We start from the raw sequence: 21,549 nt of genomic DNA on the forward strand, positions 1-21,549 counted from the left end.
CTTATTTACAGAGTGCTTCATGTGTATAACATTTTTATATAGTATTTTTTTCTTTGATTTGAACCAGTCAACTTGGGGAGGCATTTTTATAGGTGGGGAAACAAATGTAACAAGGTCATATAATTTCCCCTAAGACCATGCTAGTAGAATAAAAAACAAGACTGGAACCTTCTCTCAGCCCCATATTCTTTCTTTTCATAAAGGTGTTACTCAAAATGTGATCCATACAACATCTACTGAAAGTACAGGTTGCAGAGTCTTGCCACATAGCTGTCACCTCAAACATCTCCAGAGCTTTCTAAATAATTCTTTGGGCACACTGAGAGTTTTTGGACACTGCTATTCACCAAAATCCATCAGAAGAATCTGTTTCAAATAATTGTCAGAACATATTTAAAAAAAATACCATTGTCCAAAATCCATAGTAGAATATGCCTAAAAGCATTACATGTAATCACCATAACCTGAAAACTATCCAAATGCCCATCAAGAATAAACATTGCTATATTCATTCACATAATGGAATACCACACTACAATGAACATGAAAGCTCCATAAGAACATGCATTGTTAATAAATCTCACAAACATAACACTGTATAAATTAGACACAAAGTAGTACATACTTTTTTTTAATATATATACTCTGATTCCAGGTTTATATAGTAAAAAACAGGCAAAACTGGCCCATGCTTTTGCAAGTCGGGTTGGTGGTTACCCTGGTGGCTGTGGGCATTTTGGGTAGTGGATGACCAGAAGGGGAGGGCTCTGAGCATGCTGGCAGCGTTCTGTTTCTTGATTTAGGGGCTGCTCACATGGGTACGTTCAGTTTGGAGAAATCCATGCAGAAGCACACTTATGCAATGTGAACTTTTCTGAACGTGTATAACACTTCAGTGAAAATAAGTTTAAAATGTAATAGAAGCTCTAGTACATATATACAATGGAATATTACTCAGCCATAAAAAAGGATGAAATAATGCCATTTGTAGCAACATGGATGGACTCAGAGATTATCATACTAAGTGAAGTAAGTCAGACAGAGAAAGATAAATACATGCTATCACTCATATGTGGAATCTAATTTTTAAAAAATGATACAAATGAACTTATTTACAAAACAGAAACAGACTCACAGATTTTGAAAACAAAGTTATGGTTACCAAAGGGCAAAGGTGAAGGGGGATAAATTAGGAGCTTGGGATTAACATGCACACACTACCATATATAAAATAACCAACAAGGACCTACTGTATAGTATGGGGAATTCTACTTGATATTCTGTAATAACCTATATGGGAAAAGAATCTGAAAAAGAAAGAATATATGTATATGTATAACTGAATCACTATCCTGTATACTTGAAACTAACACGACATTGTAAATCAGTTATACTCCAATAAAATTTTTAATGTAATAAATACCACTCAAGTTTAAAAGAAAAAAAACTAGAAATAAGTTTAAAACAAAAACTAGAAACAAGTTTACAACAAACACAGGGCTTTCCTCCTTCAAGACTGACCCCCACCTATGAGCCAGCACCAATGGCCCAGAATATGCCAGACATCTATCTTCCTGATATGTCTGCCTGTATTCTTTCCCAGACAAGTCTCACCCTCATCCTAGCAATAGCTTCATTATACCTTATTATTTTTATTGGGTTTTCTGGTTATAAAAGCAAAATCTGTTCACTGAAAAAAATCAGAAGCTACAGCTAAGCATAAAAGCTGAAATCCTATACTACCAGTTCTTCCACCACAAAATAACCACTATGTATGGGTGTTAGTTTATTTTCTTTCAAACTCTTTTTTCCTGCGCATACAAATGCACTTTTTTTTTTTCGCAGTATGTGGGCCTCTCACTGTTGTAGCCTCTCCCGTTGCGGAGCACAGGCTCTGGACACGCAGGCTCAGCGGCCATGGCTTATGGGCCCAGCCGCTCCGCGGCATGTGGGATCTTCCCAGACCGGGGCACGAACCCATGTCCCCTGCATCGGCAGGCGGACTCTCAACCACTGCGCCACCAGGGAAGCCCCACAAATGCACTTTTGACACAATTAGGATGGTCTTACTGATCATTTGATACCCTGATTTTTTTCACTCAGTGTTATATTGTATTTTCCAATTCATCACAAATACTTAAAATTATTATTTGGAGTGTTCATTATTTATCAACTGATATTGTGAGTCTACTGAACTCCCTTCATGTGTAAACCCCTGCCTTGTATATTGTTTCAGAGTTAAAGACATAGGAAACCCAGACCATAACCTCAAAAACTTTTTAAAGACTGTGTATGATCTTTGGTAAAAAAAAAAAAAAAAAAATTCCTTAATCTCTCAGAACCTATTTCCTAATATCTATAAAGTGTGCGTGATAATACCATTTCAACAGCGTATGAGAGAATTGAGACAATACACATGAAATGCTTAGCATTCAGTAGGTAAAAAGTAAATATTAGTTCCCTTAGAGAAGTATGTATAGGGAAAAATTACTAATACTAGGAAATAGACATAAAACTGGACATTTACCAGGACAGGAGGGAATGTGAGAAGCAAGGATTTACTGTAAGGTGGAAGCTTGCTACTCCCAGTATCGTTCATGACCCAGTAGCATCAGCATCACCTGGGAGCTTGTTAGACACGTAGAGATTCCAGCCCTGCCCAGACCCGAGCCAGAATTTATATTTTAACAATGTTCCTGGGTGACATGTACTCCAGTTAAAGTTTGAGGAGCACTAAGGCTAGACAGGTTCTTGATGACTGGCAAAAATCAGACACTCTAGGAGAAGATGGGGGCAAATGGCATTCCATGGATGGGAGAGAAGGGAAGAGGAGTCTCATACGCGAAAATACTGAAATGTTCTTAGCAGGTACTTTACTTAAAGCAGTGGGTTGGTTAGGTTGTTTGGGGGTACAGTGAAAGATGAAGCTGGACTTATCAACCAGGATCATATTATCCATGGTCTTGGATTCTAGGCAAAGAGGTTTTGCCCTTATCTCTCCTCTAGTCTAATGCCTCTACACCTCTCCCTCACAAGTTCTTTTATTCAGTATAGCTACAAGCCTATAAAAACACAAATTTTAAAGCGTGAGCCACTGACCAGCTGGAATGGAAACCTGGTAAGCTGGCTGGAAATATATATTCCTGGGCAGAAGACCAGGAAATGGGCAGAAGACCTAACTAGACATTTCTTCAAAGAAGATATACAGATTGGCAACAAACACATGAAAGAATGCTCAACATCATTAATCATTAGAGAAGTGCAAATCAAAACTACAATGAGTTATCATCTCACACCAGTCAGAAAGGCCATCATCAAAAAATCTAGAAACATGGGCTTCCCTGGTGGCGCAGTGGTTGAGAGTCCGCCTGCCAATGCAGGTCTCTAAGGGTAGGGACCTATAACTGAAAGTTTGAGGACCACTATTATTATCCAGTGTCTCTCATAAGGACATACTCTATGTAGTAACCACAGTAAAAAAAAAAAAAAAAAAAAAATTCTCTTTAGAACTCCATTCCCTAACTTTAAAACAATCACTAGGAATATTCATATGCATTCCTTAAAACTAAAGATCGTTCCCAATTTTCCCTGTATGCATAATACCAAGAGCAGCAACTGGTGTTCAACAAGCTTTTGTTGAATGGATAAAGGCATGAATGAACCAATGACTAAGTAGTTGATTTCAGAGGTAACTGAAGTAAACAATGATGTATAGAAGTTACAGCTACATTTTCATAATAAAAGTAATGAATAATTAAATTAACTGTATTCATTTTCAGAAAGAATAACTCAAAATTACCTACAACTAACTTCTCTTAAAAAAAAAAAGACTTGAAATTGATCAACATCCAACCAATTAAGATTTCTTACAAAATGGAACTTTTCCACTATGGATGAGAAAATATTGTTTTTGTTACAGTAAACAGTAGTTTGATTTGGAGCTTGGGGGATACTAGGAATTCCTCTGTAAAACATGGTGTGCATCTGAATGAGATTTTAACCAGGTCTGGGGTCGGGGCTCAGTGCAGGACCGTCAGAGTTCATCAACATGCCGCTCTCCTTACCGTTCCAGGAAAAAGCAAAGAATTATTGATGTTATCTGGAGTTTTCTCAAATAATCATCTCAGAAAATAACAAGTATGGGCCAGGTGAAAATTCAAAGAATTTGGTATGTATTAGAGTAAAGGACAAGATAAAGGAGAAAATATTTCTTCACATTAGCAAGGATGAATTGCATAGAACAAGAGGGAATTCAAGTCACCGTATTGAAATAGCTCACTTCAAGTGTTGATAATGGTTACTAACCAGTGTCACACCCCATTTAAGCAAACAGCAGCATGGGAGCCTACAACAGAGAAATAAATCTCTTGCAGTCTATGTCAGGATGCTTAGCTCTGCAAAGACAAGAAAGATGCAGCTCAAACTGCTTAAGCAAAAATGCAAATGAAACCAGAAAAGTTATTCACGCTTCTGAAAACTGCAGTTATTTTCAGGCTTTATGCAAAGCTTGACTTAAGCTTCAGACAATGTCATCAAGCCCCAGGATCCCAGTCCTGTCCTACTGCTCTTCCCCATCTTGGCTTAACTCTCAGGCTCCATATGGTACCAAGATGGCTTCCAGCAGCTTAAGACCGCCAAAGCTTCAAAGGTTCAAATCTAGTAAGAAATGAGCTTTTCCTCCCAATAATGCTGGAATTCACTTTAATTACACCACTCTGCTCATCTTGAACTAACTACCTAGGCTAGAGTAGGGTGAAATCACACTGATTTGGCTGGACCTGGGTCATGTGTTCACATCTGGATGAACCACTGAAAGCATGGGGATCCAGTGCCCTCAGAGGGCAGGCTCACGTCTTCCACCTCTGGCCTCTGGAGTGGAGCCCCACCCAACAGTCAGGGACTAAAAGCAGGGAGGAAAAGAGTCCCCCAAAGGAGACTTTAGGTTTCATGATCGGAGGAGGAGGAAATAGATTCTGGGCCGGCAAAGAGAGCAAACATACCCTAAAATGGTATTCAGGCAACAGCTTTTACAGGCCATATTTGACACCAGCAGTTATCCTAAGGCATTATATTTGGCATTCACGGTAGGATGAGACATACAAACAGAGCAGTCGTCTTTCGTGGAATAACAGAGCATCGTTCTCTGCTGCTTAAAATGCATGAATGGCCAAGACAAACTGAAACATGTCCATGGGTCTTACAAGCTTGAAGACTTGGCCTCTGTTTCTCTCATCATTCTCCACGTGCCTACTCTACAGTCTACGACACTCAACTTTCTTTTCCTTGGAAGCACTCCTATCTCTTCCGTTCTAGGCTTATGCAAATGCTGCTTTTCTGCTTGACTCACATCTGCCATCCATTTTGTCTGCTCCAAATCCCTCACACATCTCACCCCTTCACTGGGATAACTCTTACCTATCCCTCTGCTCTTCTCTTCAAGGAAGCCTAAGTCTATGTCCACGTCTGCTATCTTCTCCCATAGTATCCAGTGCTTCACCTTTAATACCTCTGATCCCATTTAACAGAAAATATTTAATTGTCTCTTGCCAAACAGTATCATAAGCTCAATCGAGACAGGAATACTGTCCTCCTTCCTTTTTTTTTTTTCCTCTCCAAAGCAAAATAAAGCTCCAGAGAAAAGTATTAAGTGCTCAGAAAATATTCATAGATGGATGGATGGATGGGTGTGTGGATACAAGGATGGATCAAAGTTTAAAAATAGTAATATGGGGATTTCCCTGGTGGTGCAGTGGATAAGAATCTGCCTGCCAATGCAAGGGACAAGGGTTTGAGCCCTGGTCTGGGAAGATCCCACATGTCGCAGAGCAAGTAAGCCTGTGCGCCACAACTACTGAGCCTGTGCTCTAGAGCCCGCGAGCCACAACTACTGAAGCCCATGCACCTAGAACCTGTGCTCTGCAACAAGAGAAGCCACCGCAATAAGCAGCCTGAGCACTGCAACCAAGAGTAGCCCCTGCTCGCTGCAACTAGAGAAATCCCATGCGTAGGGACAAAGACCCAACGCAGCCAAATATAAATAAATGAATTTATTTTAAAAAATAGTAATATGAAAACATATACTAAAATATTCTAGCTCTACTAACTTACAGATAAATATGCATATATAATATTTATATGTAAATTTCATATTTCCTGCATTAGATATTTATTGTAGGTCAACTCTGTGCCTGGTATGGTTTGAGGCACTGGAGGTACATCAGGGAAAACAGACAAAAACAGTGTAAAGACAGACAGTAAACATCATAAGTAAGTAAAGGATCTAACATGTTAGAAGGCAGTAAGTTCTTTAGGAAACATCCATCAATTTAAGGAGGTTGAGGAATGCTGGGTTAGCAGAATACAGCTTTTAACAGGGCGGGCGCAGTAAATGTCATTGAGGAGGTAACATCTGAGCAAAGACCTGAGGGGGGGAGGGCGGAGCCATGCAAATGTCTAGGAAGAGGGCTCCAGGCAGAAGTATAGGCAGTGCAAAGGCCCTGAGGTGAGAGCAGGCCTGGCTCAATACAGACTTGTACTGACCCGGATCACAACCATTTTATTACTAAGAAGAACAAAAACTACTTTCGCCTAATTGCCAAAAGATCATTTTTACCTATGTTTAATTATTTAATATGGATATACCACAGATATGCTGAAACCTTTTTACCATGGTAGGATGACTTTATAACACAAGAGCTTTTTCCAATCAGCCAAAAACTTGAGAAAATAGGAAACAGAAAAAAACAAAACATTTTCAGCCAGTGTGTACTGACTTAAAAATGTTCATTTACATTAACTTTATTCATCTGAGAATTTAATGGGCAAGCCTTAATTTTTCAAAGAGGCAAATGCCTATTAAAATGTGGGAAAATCATGTAATGGCTATGATGAGTTTCTTTTTATTTCTGTTTTAATAACTGCAAACTTCAATGGGCACCAACAATTATATTACTATTAATGCCTATTTTATTCATTAGAAGTTGAGAAACATCCAAACAGCTAGCTTGAATATTTTGTTTCACCCTTGGGAATGATAAGCTTTCACATTTGCCTTCTTCCCATCTGGTTTGCTTCAATAGAATGATAAAGAATAGAGTATAATGAATTTAATTACGTGAGCCATGTTTCTAAGACCAATACTCTGGTAATGAGGACAAGTTCAGACTCATATTCCCAAACTTGCTTAAGAGTTAGTTACAGAATAAGCCTCTTCCTTTATTCTAAACTTCCTGAAATGGGTCCCATGATTCTGAGCAAAGATATCTCTTATAAAGATTGAAATAATATGTCAAACAGCAACAAAAACAATAAGCTCACATTAATTGATGCTTACTCTGTGCCAGGTACTGTCAATTATTTCATCTAAGCTTTGCAGCATTCCTGGTAAAGGATGTACTATTATTACTCCCACTAGACAGGTCAATAAACCCTGGAAGTTACTCTCTAGGTGGTGGGAGCCATGTGGCACCAAGTGATCCCACCCTCTTGGCCATTATGGATTAAATTTGGGTAAGTACCTGATCAAAGCAGAACTGACCAAGACTGACCCTCCCAGGAGAGATGAGTTAATTAGTGTCTGCAGCTGGCTGGAACCTCCTATAACCTGGAGACAGAGAAGCAGAAGAGAGCTCTCTGCTATGAGAATAGAATGAAGCAGCAATGGGAGAGAGTGTAGAGAAGAGATGCCTTTTTGGTACCTGTTTCCATTCTTTCCTGACCTCCACCCCTCGGCTCAGGATCTGTACACCATATGGCTTAAGCTATCTGGGAAGGATTTCTACTATTTGCACATAAGCACATTCTTTAGTGTGGACTTGAATTGATCTGAGAAGTTAATGGGAATGCCTTAATCGGGAGCCTTAACACGTCCCACCAAACACCAATACTGAGAAAGAAAAGCAAGGACCAGACAGGTCAGAGGCAACAAGTTAAAAATGAGTATATTACCAGGAGTATTTTTTCACACGATCTCTCATATCCAAGTCATTGCTCAGCATTAACTCTGCATTCTGTGGAAATGGCATCAGCACTCTAAGTAATAATAACCCCTTGAAATCTGATACGCAAGGCATTATGCTGTTTAAAGAGCTTTCCCCAAATCTAACACCAAAAAAAGGGCTTTCAATTTTCACACACAGATATTTTTTAGTACTCCCCATGCACAAGCATTCTTCATTAGTTTTGCTTTCATTGTATGCTGTAGTTTTCCTCTGTTAACACCTATCACAACTATAATCAAGTAATTGGATACGATTCATTTATTTCTCATCTGTCTCCCTGCTAGACGTTTAATTCCATGTGGGTAGACTGACTATGTCTAGGGCAATAGCTGGTATAAAGTAGATTCTCAGAAAATTTTTAAGGAGCTCAGAGACTGTAAGAAACCTGCAAGTGCTCTAGTACATAGAAAAATGATGTAGAAATCCAGCTCTTCCTATTCTGAAGTGCATTATTTTTCCACTACACTTTCATTATTCCCCCAGAAATGCCCACATTGTTTTTTAGCTACATAAAATGCCCATTGTCAATGGCTGGAACACTTCAATAGCCATTTAATGATGTTAAACTTACATAATATTTTTGGCAAAAAAAAAAGCAGCAATGTAAAATAGTCACATTTATTTTCACCTCCAAAATAAAATTCCATATGCTATTGCCTAAAGATGTAGAACAAGAATTACATATGTTACAAACCACCTTTACTGCACAGGTTATCTTGAAGCATCTTTTAAAACCCTCTTTTAATGCAGGAATAGTTAAGGACATATTAAAACTAGTTTCTAAATATGCCTCGAAGAAAGACCAACAGGTAGAAATGAATGGGGGTATTTTTCTTCAAATCTCACTTTGCTAGACACTCAGCCTCTCCTCTCAACTTCTGGTATTTTAGGTTGGTTTTGGAGCCTAATGTGGTAGATAAAGGAAATGGGAAAATTGAAAGGACTAGGAGAGAGTTGATGGTAGAAAATTTTTAAGTAAAGAAAATACCCTAACAGATCTTGCCTGATCTGCCAGTGTTCAAAATCTGGCAACCTACCAGACAGACAGAAATCTGATCTGGGCTAGTAGCTTCTGTTTTCAAAATTAAATATATACCTAATATTTACACATAGCTGATCTGACATAAAATTTTTGATTTCTTACTTCATTTCAAAAATTCTGAGTCCTCTTTAGATGGGACTCTGGCTCTCCAATTTGCCCTATTCCCTACCATCCACTCCTTTTTTCCAGACTTCACTCATTTATAAAACTAGCTGGACTATGTATAATTTGATTTTGACCCCTCTGGTCGGTCTGAATTGACAATTCTCTTCCCATATGAAAACTCCAGCTACACTGGCTTTCTTTCATTTTAATTAACTCATTAAGCTTCTTCAAATCTGTATCAGTCAATGTTTTGTAAGAAAACAGATGCCATTCTAATTATGTTAAGCATATAAGAATTTAGTATCGGAATTAGAAACAAACTTTTAAAAGGCTAGGGAGCAAAGATTAGGGAAATGGCTGCCAACATTTAAGAAATCAGAAAGTGAAAGAATCACAAGAAACCACCCATCCTGATTATCAGCTAAAGAATTGGTGATTCTCAGGAGAACATTTGGAATCTGCTGGCCCATCTCTCATCTGTAATCTGATCACACTTACACCCTGTGCACAGTAACTGCCAGAGAATAATGGCTTCTCCTTCTCTTCTGTATTTCAGACCTCACACAGCACCTCTCACTGTTGAAGTCTAAATGTCAAGAAAGGAATCCTGCTGGCAAGGAAGTCTGAGGAAAGACGTTTCCAGGCTTCTGGTCTTCGTTCTTCAAGAGAACACCAAGACCACCAGGGACAAAGCTGAGTATTAAAAAGAATTCCCAGCACAGTATCACCAGGCCTTTGTAAGTATGCTTTCTTTGCTAGAATGCTCTCCCCACCCCATCCTCAAATCAGGTTAACTTTGTAAGAAGGAACTTCTGGAATGGCTGAGGAAGGACCTCAAAAACGCCACTCCTCAATAAAATCAATGAGAACAATGGAGGAAATTATCAAAACCAGCATTTTCAGAACTTTAGAAATTAACCAAAGGCTTTTAACAATCGAAGGTAAATTTATCCCCCCAAAAAGTAGCTCAATCTCAGCTTTTAAAAAATGTGAACTTTGAGGTTTCATAATTTGCCCTACCCACTTGCCCCTCTCTACATTTTCATCTTAGCCTTGAAAACTAACAGCCTCACAATTATGGTAGCCATGAAAACCAGCAACCTAGTAGCCACTAGAGGAGAAAAAAACATGTTTGAAGTTTCCTTAAAAGCCTAATTCCTGGAAAACTGTCATTGTTTGACTTACCTAACAACAACTTGTAAACCCTCATTCGCAGCACTTGTCTTTATTTGACCTAACACCCAGAGCTTGCTCAGTACAGCCTTTTCTCTAGGATATTTGTCCAAAAAAAAAAAAAAAATCACTGGCAATTATTTAACACAGCATCTGCCTGACAAGGTAATAATAGTTGGGAAAAAAGTAAGAAACTGACCAAAAAGTTTAAAAGAAAGAGGTGGGCAATGGGATGTCCATGAGAGGCTTTGAAAAGCTCTAAAATACACCTGGAAATTTAAAAGGCTACATGCATGTGCAAGGCTGTACACATGCCCAGGAAAAGCTTGAGAAGGCCTCATCTTTCTTTCTCTGTCTAATCATTAGCTGACCATTAAGTTAGCCAAGAGACTTCAGTGGCCACGAATGTAAAGCATACAGACTTAACATAATTTTTTCAGGAAAGTCACTAAATAAAGAGCAAGAGTAAACCCTAGGGAGAGAAGGTATCCGATTTCCAGAGCTTTCACATTATTTACAATGACCAGTTTCCAACAAAATTTACAAGGCATGCAAAGTAACAGGAAAGTTATAGCCTTACACAGAGGAAAAAGGCACTCCACAGAAAATGTTTCTGAGGTAACTCAGATTTGGATTTACTAGATGAAGACTTCAACCATTTCAAATATTTTCAAAGAACTAAAGAAAAGTATGAGAATTGTGTCTCACCAAATAGAGAATAACAATAAGATAGAAATTTTAAAAAAATAGAAATCCTGAAATTAATATGTGCAACAAGAGGGGTTCAACAGCAGATGCGAAATAGCAGAATAAATAAATAAAATAGAACAATTGAGATTATAGGTTCTGAGAAACATTTAAAAAATGAAGAAAAATTAACAAAGCCTCAGAGACCTGTGGGACACCGTCAAGCATAACAACATATGTACAAGGGGACTACTAGAGAGAGAGAAGAGAGAGACAGGAGAAGACTATTTGAAGAAGTAACAGCTGAAATTCTGAAATTTGTGAAAAAACAATCTACATATCCAGAAGCTTAAAAAAGCTCCAACTATCTTAAATATAGGAGTCCACACAGTAAGAGATACATTAATGTATTAAGTCCACACATTAAGAGATCCACATCTAGAAGCATCATAATCAAACTAGAAAGACAAAATCTTGAAAAAAGAGAGAAACAGCTCGTCACACAAAAGGGATATTAAATATTTAATTAACAGCTGATTTCTAATCAGAAACCATGAAAACCAGAGGATACTGGGAAGACATCTTCAAATTGCTGAAAGAAAAATACTGTCAATCAAGAATTCTGTATTTAGCAAAACTATCCTTCAAACAGGAAGGAGAACGGGAGTGTCAGCAAAATTAATGGTCAAATAAGATGTCCCCTACTTGTAACCTCCTCTCAACAACATCATATGTCATCCAACCACAGACAAAAATGCCTTGAGAAAGCTATGGTAACCAGCACCATATGCCAAGGGACTGGGTGGAATCTCAGCCATTGTGCACTGGGTAATAAGCATAGAGAATTTGGTCCTAGATTTAGACCCTGAAGTGACCCATGAACTGGCTCCAACCCCTCTCAGCTGTGGCCAGGAGAGCCCCTGGAGAACACTGACTGAGACAATCACCTGTGGATGAGACGGAGTCTTTGTGTAAGTCCAGGAGTCCAGTAGGGAAGTTCCAACACACCAGTGGAGAAAAAAAAAAAAAAAAAAAATTCCAAGACTGGATGCACTGGAGAGGGTAAGAGGAACAGTTTGACTTTACCCACATCACCTATCCAACAAGGCAGCACAACTCAGTACCAAGGGAGCCTTCCACTGGGGAAAATTGAGAACTTGTGAGTGAGCACTCCGCTTCCCCAACTGTGCAGGGCCTTGCCAAAGAGGCCCATTTCTCTCTCACTCCATCCAGAGTACTGGGTTGTAAGCTATGTGATCAGGGGTTGGTAAGCAGCTAGAAGAACAAGAGTCAGAATGTTTAAAAAAAAAAAAAGGACCTGGATTCTACTAAGGGCATCTCACACACTCTGCTGGGAGGCTTGCCCATGACCCACCGGGACACCATGCCCACCTATTTGTGCCCTTAAACTACATTTCCCCAATTCTCCCACCCCACAGTTCCAGGTAACCACCATTCTACTGTTTTTAAGACTTCAGCTATTTTAGATTCCAAATGTAAGTAGTATCATACAGTATTTGTCTTTGTCTGTCTGACTTACCTCACTTAACACAATGCCCTCAAGGTCCATCTATGTTGTCCATTCTGCAAATGGCAGAATTTCCTTGTTTCTCATGGCTGAGTAATGGAACTGAACTACTTGACTGAAGAGTGTCCTTCAACTCAAATGCTCTGTAGTTTTATGATCCTAAATTTTCCAAACACATCTATCAGACCTCTGTCGTCAATAGAAGATCAAGAAGATTATGATTTGAGATATGGGCCTGAAAGATCTTCATGGATATAAAGTGGGATTATTGAACCGTTTATAAATCAGCATGGGTATGAGAATTATACACTTTTTATTCACTTTAATTCATCAAGTATTTATTGGGCATCTACCTTATTATACGTGCTGTTTTAGGCACCAAGTTTAGGATAGAGATAAAAAATATATAGACCAAGGGATATAGTGTGCAAAACAAGCACAATTTAACTCGTATTCCATAAGTGCAGTAATGCTTCTGTGCCCATGCTGTGCTGAGAATTGTGCAGAACATAAGTGAAGATAATAATACAGCTCGGTCCTCTCAGTGCTTACCCTTTACAAAGTAAAAGGTTTAAAAACCAGCACAAACAGGTACCCTCTAAAGCACAAGATTATGTGATACAGAAGAATGGCTTCCAAGAGTTGATTTGCAGACCAGTGGGCAACTTTAAAAGACACCAATCTGAAAATTACATACTGATTCAGTAGTTTTAAAATGGATCCTAGGCACCTAAATTTTTTTAAATGTTTTTTAGGTAATTTGGATGCAGAGCAGATAAATACATTTTAAGGAAGGACAGATTTTAAAAGACTTTTATGGGCTGGAGAAATCAGAATTGGTTTGCCATGCTGTAACTTACACTGGTCTTTTTTTTTTTTTTTTTTTTTTTGCTATACACGGGCCTCTCACTGTTGTGGCCTCTCCCATTGCGGAGCACAGGCTCTGGATGCGCAGGCTCAGCGGCCATGGCTCACAGGCCCAGCCGCTCCGCGGCATGTGGGATCTTCCCGGACCGGGGTACGAACCCGTGTACTCTGCATCGGCAGGCGGACTCTCAACCACTGCGCCACCAGGGAAGCCCTTACACTGGTCTTTGATTGGTAGAATCTACAATTAACAGGCAAGGAAGGGGAGAAGGAGTTCCAGGTGATGGAAACACCATGGACAAAGGTTATGAGGCTGCTGGAAAGGTTTTTTTTTTTTAGTATGAGTGCTGATACTGATCTAGAGAAGAAGGAGGTACAAGATTTATGTCTGGTATTCTACCATTTGTTTTTTATTCATTTATTCTTTCATTACTATCTTCTTTAGTGTTAAACAGATATCTTCTAGTATACCACTTTAATGTCCTTTTAACTTCTTTATTTTATATATAAAGTAATTTTCTTAGTGATGCTGTAGGGATTATAATTAACATCTTATAAAAATCTACCTTGGCTTAATACCAACTTAATGACAAAAGGAGACAAAACTTTACTCCTATATAACTTGTTTTCCCCTCTTCTTTGTGCTAGAATTGTTACACAAATTAATTTCTGTATGTATAAGCCCATTACCACAGTTTGATATTGTTGCTTCATGCAGTTGTATTTTAAGTCAGAAGACAAGAGATTAAAAACTGTAATTATATTGGCTCTTTATTTACCTATGTGTTTATTTTATTGGAGATTAAAAAATAAGATTTAGGGGTTGAAAGGTAATTGCATATGCAGATAGGTATTGCCAATTTTCCCTCCAGAAAAGATGTATCAACCTGACTTCTCACCAGCAACACAAGGAAACTGCCTGTTTTTCCACAATCTCACCAACAGAATGGGATGTCATATTTTCCCACTTCTGTCAGTTTCATAAGTAAGAAGTGCTATCTCAGTGGGGTTTTTTTGTTTTGTTTTGTTTCGTGGTACGCAGGCCTCTCACTGTTGCGGCCTCTCCCGTTGCAGAGCTCAGGCTCCGGACGCTCAGGCTCAGCAGCCATGGCTCATGGAACCAGCCACTCCACGGCATGTGGGATCTTCCCGGACCGGGGCACGAACCCGTGTCCCCTGCATCGGCAGGCGGACTCTCAACCACTGTACCACCAAGGAAGCCCAGTGTTGTTGTTTTGATTTGCATTTTTCTAATTATGAGAGACTTTAAAGTTTGAGTAACATTTAAAGATATTTTGTTTGAGGAGCATTTTATTCTCTTTTTTATTTAATTGCTTACATCTTTTTCAGATTTTTCTATTAAGTGTTTACTCCTTTGCCACTAAATTTTAAAGAGTTCTTTATGTATTAGAGACATCATTCTACAGCTTATGCTGCAAATATTTTCTCCCAGTTTTTCAGTTGTCCTTTTACTTTGTTTACATTGCTTTTTTTGTTTTTGCAGCAAAACTTTTTTATGTAGTCAGTTCTTTTATTGCCTCTGAATTTTGAGTTATAATTAGCACAACAAAAGAAACTATCAACAAAAGGAAAAGGCAACTTACAGAATGGGAGGAAATGTTTGTAAACCATATGTGGGTAAGTGGTTAATATCCAAAATATATAAAGAACCCACACAACTCAATAACAACAAAAAAAACTAAGTTTTACAATGAGCAGAGGACCTGAACAGAAATTTTTCCAAAAAAGACATCCAAATAGACAACCAGTACATGAAAAGATGCTCAACATCATTAATCATCAGGAAATGCAAATTAAAACCACAATGAGATATCACCTCACATCTGTTAGAAGGGTTATCATCAAGAAGACAAGAGAAAGCAAATGCTGCAAGAATGTAGAGAAAAATGCAACCATTGTACACTGGTGGTAGGAAAGTAAATTGGTTAACCACTATGGAAAACAGTATTTAGGTTCCTCAAAAAAATTAAAAATAGAACTACCATATGATCTAGCAATTCCATTTCTATACCAAAAGGAAATGAGAACAGGATATTGAAGAGATATATGCACTCCTGTGTTTACTGCGGCATTATTCACTATAGCCGAGACATGGAAACAACCTAAGTGCCCAAAGTGCCCATCAATGGATGAATGGATAAAGAAGATTTATATATATATATATATATACACACACACACACATATACACATACATGTATGTATACATACTTATACATACAATGGAGTATCAGTCATGAGAAAGAGGACATTTGACCTTTGTGACAACATGAATGGCCCTTGAGGACATTACACTAAATGAGGTAAGTTAGACAAATACTACATAATATCACTCCTATGTGGAATCTAAAAAAGCCAAACTTGTAAAAACAGACAGTAAAATGGTGGTTACCAGGGGACAGAGGAGGAGGGATAGGACAGATGTTGTTTAAGGGTACAAACTTGCAATGAGTAGTAATAAATCTTAGAGATACAATGCACAATATAGTGAAAACATACAACAACATTGGATCATAATCAAACTTGCTAAGAGACTAGACCTTAATTATTCCAGCCAGTAAAAAATGATAATTATGACTTGACAGAGGTGCTTATATATCATTATAATTATCATTATAATGGCAGTCATTACAATACATAAGTGTAAAAAGTTAACATATTGTACATCTTAATATATATTAAATGTATTTCAATTTTTTAAAAAAGGAAGTCTTTTCCTATACTAAGAGTAAAGAAGAATTCCCCTATATTTCCTTCTAATACTTAAATGGTTTAATTTTTTACATTTAGGTTCCTCATCTATTTACAGTTTATTCTTGGGTATTACAGGAGATATGATTCTAACTTTATACATTTTCCAAAGAGCCACCCAGTTGTTCCAGACCCATTTACTCAATGATCTATCTTTATGCTATTGATTTAAGAGGCCACTATTGTCATAAGTTTCCATGTGCATTTGGGTATAATTCTGGAGTTTCTGTTTCTATTACATGAGTCCATCCATGTGCTAATAACATGCTGTCTTAATTATCAATGCATTAGGGTGTGTTTTTCTAGTAGTCTTCACTATTTGTGCGTGTTTGCTTTTCTATGTGAACTTTACTAGCAACTTGTCTAAATCCATAAAATAGTTAGTTGATATTTTAATTGAGAATGTTTTTTACCCTTAACTTTGAATAGTATATTTAAGAGATCCTGAGAAACTGTGGGTATGATCCCTAAAACTTGACCTCTCAAAGGAAAAATGGTTAAATGGCAAAAGACATTTAAAAATAAATTTTGACAATAGAATTAAAAATTGTCCATTCAGCATGATAAGGGGTAAAAATTTTTTAAAAAACCGAAGTGGTTTTTAGGGGATGCACTCTGGAGGTTAACTCCTTTTTAATGTACATGTACTTTTATTGTCACCAAGACTTATTCTTTCTCCTTAGAATTGTTTTTTGAATATATCTCCTATTTTTGTAACCACTGTTACTACCCTAATTCAGCCATTCTGCTTTTGTCCCTCGCACTCTGGCAGCAGAAGTCCTAAGTGTCAGATGATCTTCAGAAAGCATTGGTAGTCATCTGTCTAAAACTTACATCTCATTTTATGACATCACAACTTAAAACCCCACAAAACTTCCCTGCTGCCTTCAGGAAAATTTCTGCATTATTAAGTACAGTATTCAAGGCCTTTTATGACCTTACTCTGCTCAGTTTTTTAGGTTTATCTTCTCCATCCTCTTTCACCTGTGTTATACTGCTCATCAACGATGTCCATAACTTTGCCTTAAATGCCCTTAACACTCTTCTCCCATTGAAATTTCTTACATGTCCTTTAGGACTCAACTCAAAAGGCAAACTTGCTGGGATGTGACTCTGGCTTCCCTCTGTGCCACATACGTATTTACACTGCACACTGATCAACACTGTAGGTGAATTCCTAGAGAGCAGGTGCCTGTAAAACTCACCCAGCCTTCAGTACACCAGCCTTTAGTACAAGACTCAGCACATAGTACAGTCCCCACAGCTTAGACAAAGGGGGCTAGTGTGGAAGATAACACAAAATTAACATCAAATAACCATGGTCTACTAGAATGTCATGAAAGAAAATAAGGCAGAACTTTCCCTGCATGTGTAGAGCAAGAACAGCAGGACATTGCTATGCTTCATGCTTGGACCCCTAGTAGAAATGATGGTAGGTGTCAGTCCAGGAGTAGAACATATCAGTTTCTCTCCTGCTCACATCTTCTTTACCACAGAGAACAAGGTCACTGTTGTTCTTTATTCTCTGTTAGTGCAAATTAGAAAAATGTCATAATAAATATTATATACACTATATAATATGTACATTTTTAAATATAATTACATATTTTATTTAATACATTAGTATACAGTGTGTAATATAATTATGTATGAGTTTAAGTATTATCTGTCTATATTGTATATAATAGATATGTAGAGTACATGTTATTAGCATAAATATATTAACCTAGGGGAGGCTACATCATGAATGACTCTCTCTAGAGTTGTGCACAGAACATCCTGCCCAACCACACACAGTGGCTCTAAGACCAAATTCTCATCTATCCAATAAAGATAACATAATTATAGCTAAGAGGGACTAGAAGCCTGAGATAGCTGAGGAGGACGTCTGTGGCTCAGTAGGCTAGGAGAGCAAGGCTCACAGCCAAGGAACATTCAGGTTTTGGCAAGAGCTTGCGGTTGTTATACAGGTGCGCTATTAGTAATTCCCAAACATGTGGAATGGGAAAGCTTCCAAGAGAAAGAATGGAGCCGAAGACTTTTTAAAGAGAGACCATTGCCTAGATGTTGGTTGTCTGCAAAAATTCCATAAGAGTTTGTTTCTTTTTTGTTATATTCACTAGTTTATTTCTTAGACTCCACATTTAAGTGTCAACATATAGTATATGGTTACCAGTGGGGAGAGGTAAGTGGAGGAGGGACAAGACAGGGGTAGGGTATTCAGAGGACCAAACTATATAAAATAAATAAGCTATAATGATGTATCGTACACCACAGGGAATATAGCTAATATTTTACAATAACTATAAATGGAGTATAACCTTTAAAAATTGTGAATGTTGTACACCTGAAACATATATCGTACAACTATACTTCACTTAGAAAAATAAATTTAAACAATTCCATTAGAAATATTTTTAAATGTTTTGAGAGCATTTAAAATTATAGTACCCCTCTCTAGAACATGGCTTCCCTAAAATCAAATCAAGCTGAACTAGCCTCATTGTCTTTGTAATAGGTGGTTACCCTACCACGCTCCTTTTCATTTTCACGTGCAACTGATGTCTACTGAGAGACCAGAGAAATGGCTTAGACAGATCCGGATTTAAGCCAGCTTTTTTACAATCTATTGTGATAAGTTTCAACCTAAAATGAAGGAATGTGGACTAGTTAAGGATAGAACTACCTAAGGTTATATTTTGTAAGTGAGGTCTCTTTAGGTACTGTATGCAAACCGTCAGTGTTGCAAGACATGTTACTGAGTAGAAAAAAAGAAACAATGTCAAACCAGTATGTATGATGTCAATGATGTGTGAGAGAGGGAAGTATGATTTTTACCTGCTTATATATACATTAAAAACATCTCTGGAAGCACATAAAAGAATGTACTATCTCTGTTTGAGAATAATGAATAAGGGGCCAAAGGGGGACTGAGGGGAGAGAGAATCCTTTTGCTGTGTGACACTTTATAATTTTTATTATAAAAACTCATGAGAGTGTATTACTTACTGAAAATAAATAAAAATGAACAAATATACACACCTACAACTAGGCAGATTTACAGCTCATTTAGAAAAATTATTGTAAAACTACTGAGAGCTCAATGTACACCTTCCCAGATGGAAGACTCTAATGATAATCTCCTCTACTGAAAGATCCTCACCCAACACTGAGAAAAAATCACGTGGAAAGTGAGGCTGTTTCAACCAAGTAAAAACCCTCGGTCAGCTAAGCAAGATGAGAAAGTTCTAGAGCTCTGCTGTTCAACACTGTTCTTATAATCAACAAGACTGTAACATATATTGAAAATTTTGTTAGAGGGTAGAGCTCACGTTAAGTGTTCTTACCACCAAAAAACAAACTTAACTTAGATAACCAACCTGATCCATTCTGTACTTCTTTGTATGGACCAAGAAGAAAAAAGTTAGTAGCTAAATTCCAAGGAAGTCATCAGTTGGAGGGTAAAATGAGAAAGTAACATGACCCTGTGGATTAAAAGAAGTGACCAGAACCAAAATATGATAAAAACTAGTCTAAGTCCAAAAGAAATTACATGAACAATTTAAGCCTACTCATGTGAGCTGGAAGCTTTTAAAATATCTAATGATTATGAATATGCAACTCACCAAACTTTATTATTGGTAAGTAGAAAAATGTTAATCATACAGCAGTCTCATGTTAATTATATGAAGGTTTCGTAACTCAACTTCCATGTGCTTTCTATCTGCAGTTCTCACCTAGCTCTACCTTGCTGCAGAAAGTCTGTACTTTGTTCTTTTTGTTGCCAATTAATCACATTAGAATAGTGGCAAGTGGGGGGCAGAAGAGGGTTGTTACATCTGCCGAAGTATATCTGATGCAAAGCATGAAGTGATGCACTGTCATATTTGAAGCTCAAATAAAATCAACTTTAAAACATTTTCACGTGATCCTGTTGGGAGTCCATTCACATCTAAGCTTGCATTTTGCATTTGCGATAAAACAAGCAATACCCAGGGCTTCCCTGGTGGCGCAGTGGTTGAGTCCGCCTGCCGATTCAGGGGACACGGGTTCGTGCCCTGGTGCGGGAAGATCCCACATGCCGCAGAGCGGCTGGGCCCGTGAGCCATGGCTGCTGAGCCTGTGCGTCTGGAGCCTGTGCTCCAGGAGAGGCCACAGCAGTGAGAGGCCTGCATACTGCAAAAAAAAGAAAAAAAAAAAGCAATACCCAAACCCCACCCAGAGATGCTAAAGCAGATCTGGGCTTGAATTTAGAAGTAAAGGACCTGCTCCTCCCCCCAGTTTTCACTATCTCAGGAAATGGCACCGGTCACCCAGTTGTCCGACCTCCAAAGATAAGAGTCGTTCTTGTTTTTTTTCTTCAACTCTCACATCCAATCCTTCAGCAAGCCCCTCAGGCTTCCACTCCAAACTATATCCCAAACCTGTCCTTCTCTCCTAATCTCACCGAATACCATCATGGCACAAGCTACTATTATCTTTTACTAGATTTACTATCAGAGCTTCCTTATCAGTCTCATGCTTCCATCCTTTCCCCCCCTATAATCTTCACACAGTAGTCAACATGACCTTTTAACACCTGAATCAGCCACCTGGTTTTAAAAACAGTTTGTTTGGAATATAGCCATTTGTTTAAGTATTGTCTATGGCTATTTTCATGATACAGCAGCAGAATTAAGTGCTTGTGAGACAGTATGGCATAGGGAGCCTAAAATACTTACTATCCAATACTTAAGACTTTACTAAGCCCTCCTTTAAAAAATAAATCAGACCAGGTCACTGCCTCTTCCAAAAAGGCTCAAGAGTTGCTCTTTACACTTGGAAGAAAATCCAATTGTCTTACGTTAGCTCATAAGACCAAAAATGCTCGTGATAAAAATATGTTAAACAAATGGGAATAAGTCACACTGGTTCATCCACTTTGACCTCTTTTCTATGCCAAGGGTGCCACATTCAAACAGTGAGGAATGTATGTCTAAAAACTCATTATTCAGGTTTTAGGAAAACTATTTAGATGAGGTAGGCAAACCACAGACATCAGCATCAGGATCACATAGACCAGGGTTGCACACCCAGCTTGAGCACATGCTCTCACTGGATTCCTTTTCCCATCTGCCAAACTGGAAGAAGGCTATTTATCTCAGGGAGTGCTAGAGGGAATTAAATGAGATTATTATGTAAACACATTGGTTTACAAACTTCGGTCATGTCCTTTCCCAGACCAAAATGAACACCCTTCACTTTTCAACCTGTCCTCACATGGGCCCTAGATATTAAAATTCTACGTGCTGCAGAAAGAAATAAAAATAAACTACCTTTAAATTTTTTCATGCCTCAGATGTAAATTTCATTCTTTTTTTCTTTTTCTTTTTTTTG

The sequence above is a fragment of the Mesoplodon mirus genome (genome assembly GCF_964341445.2).
Source record: "Mesoplodon mirus genome assembly, chromosome: 12".
NCBI classification, from domain to species: Eukaryota; Metazoa; Chordata; class Mammalia; order Artiodactyla; family Ziphiidae; genus Mesoplodon; species Mesoplodon mirus.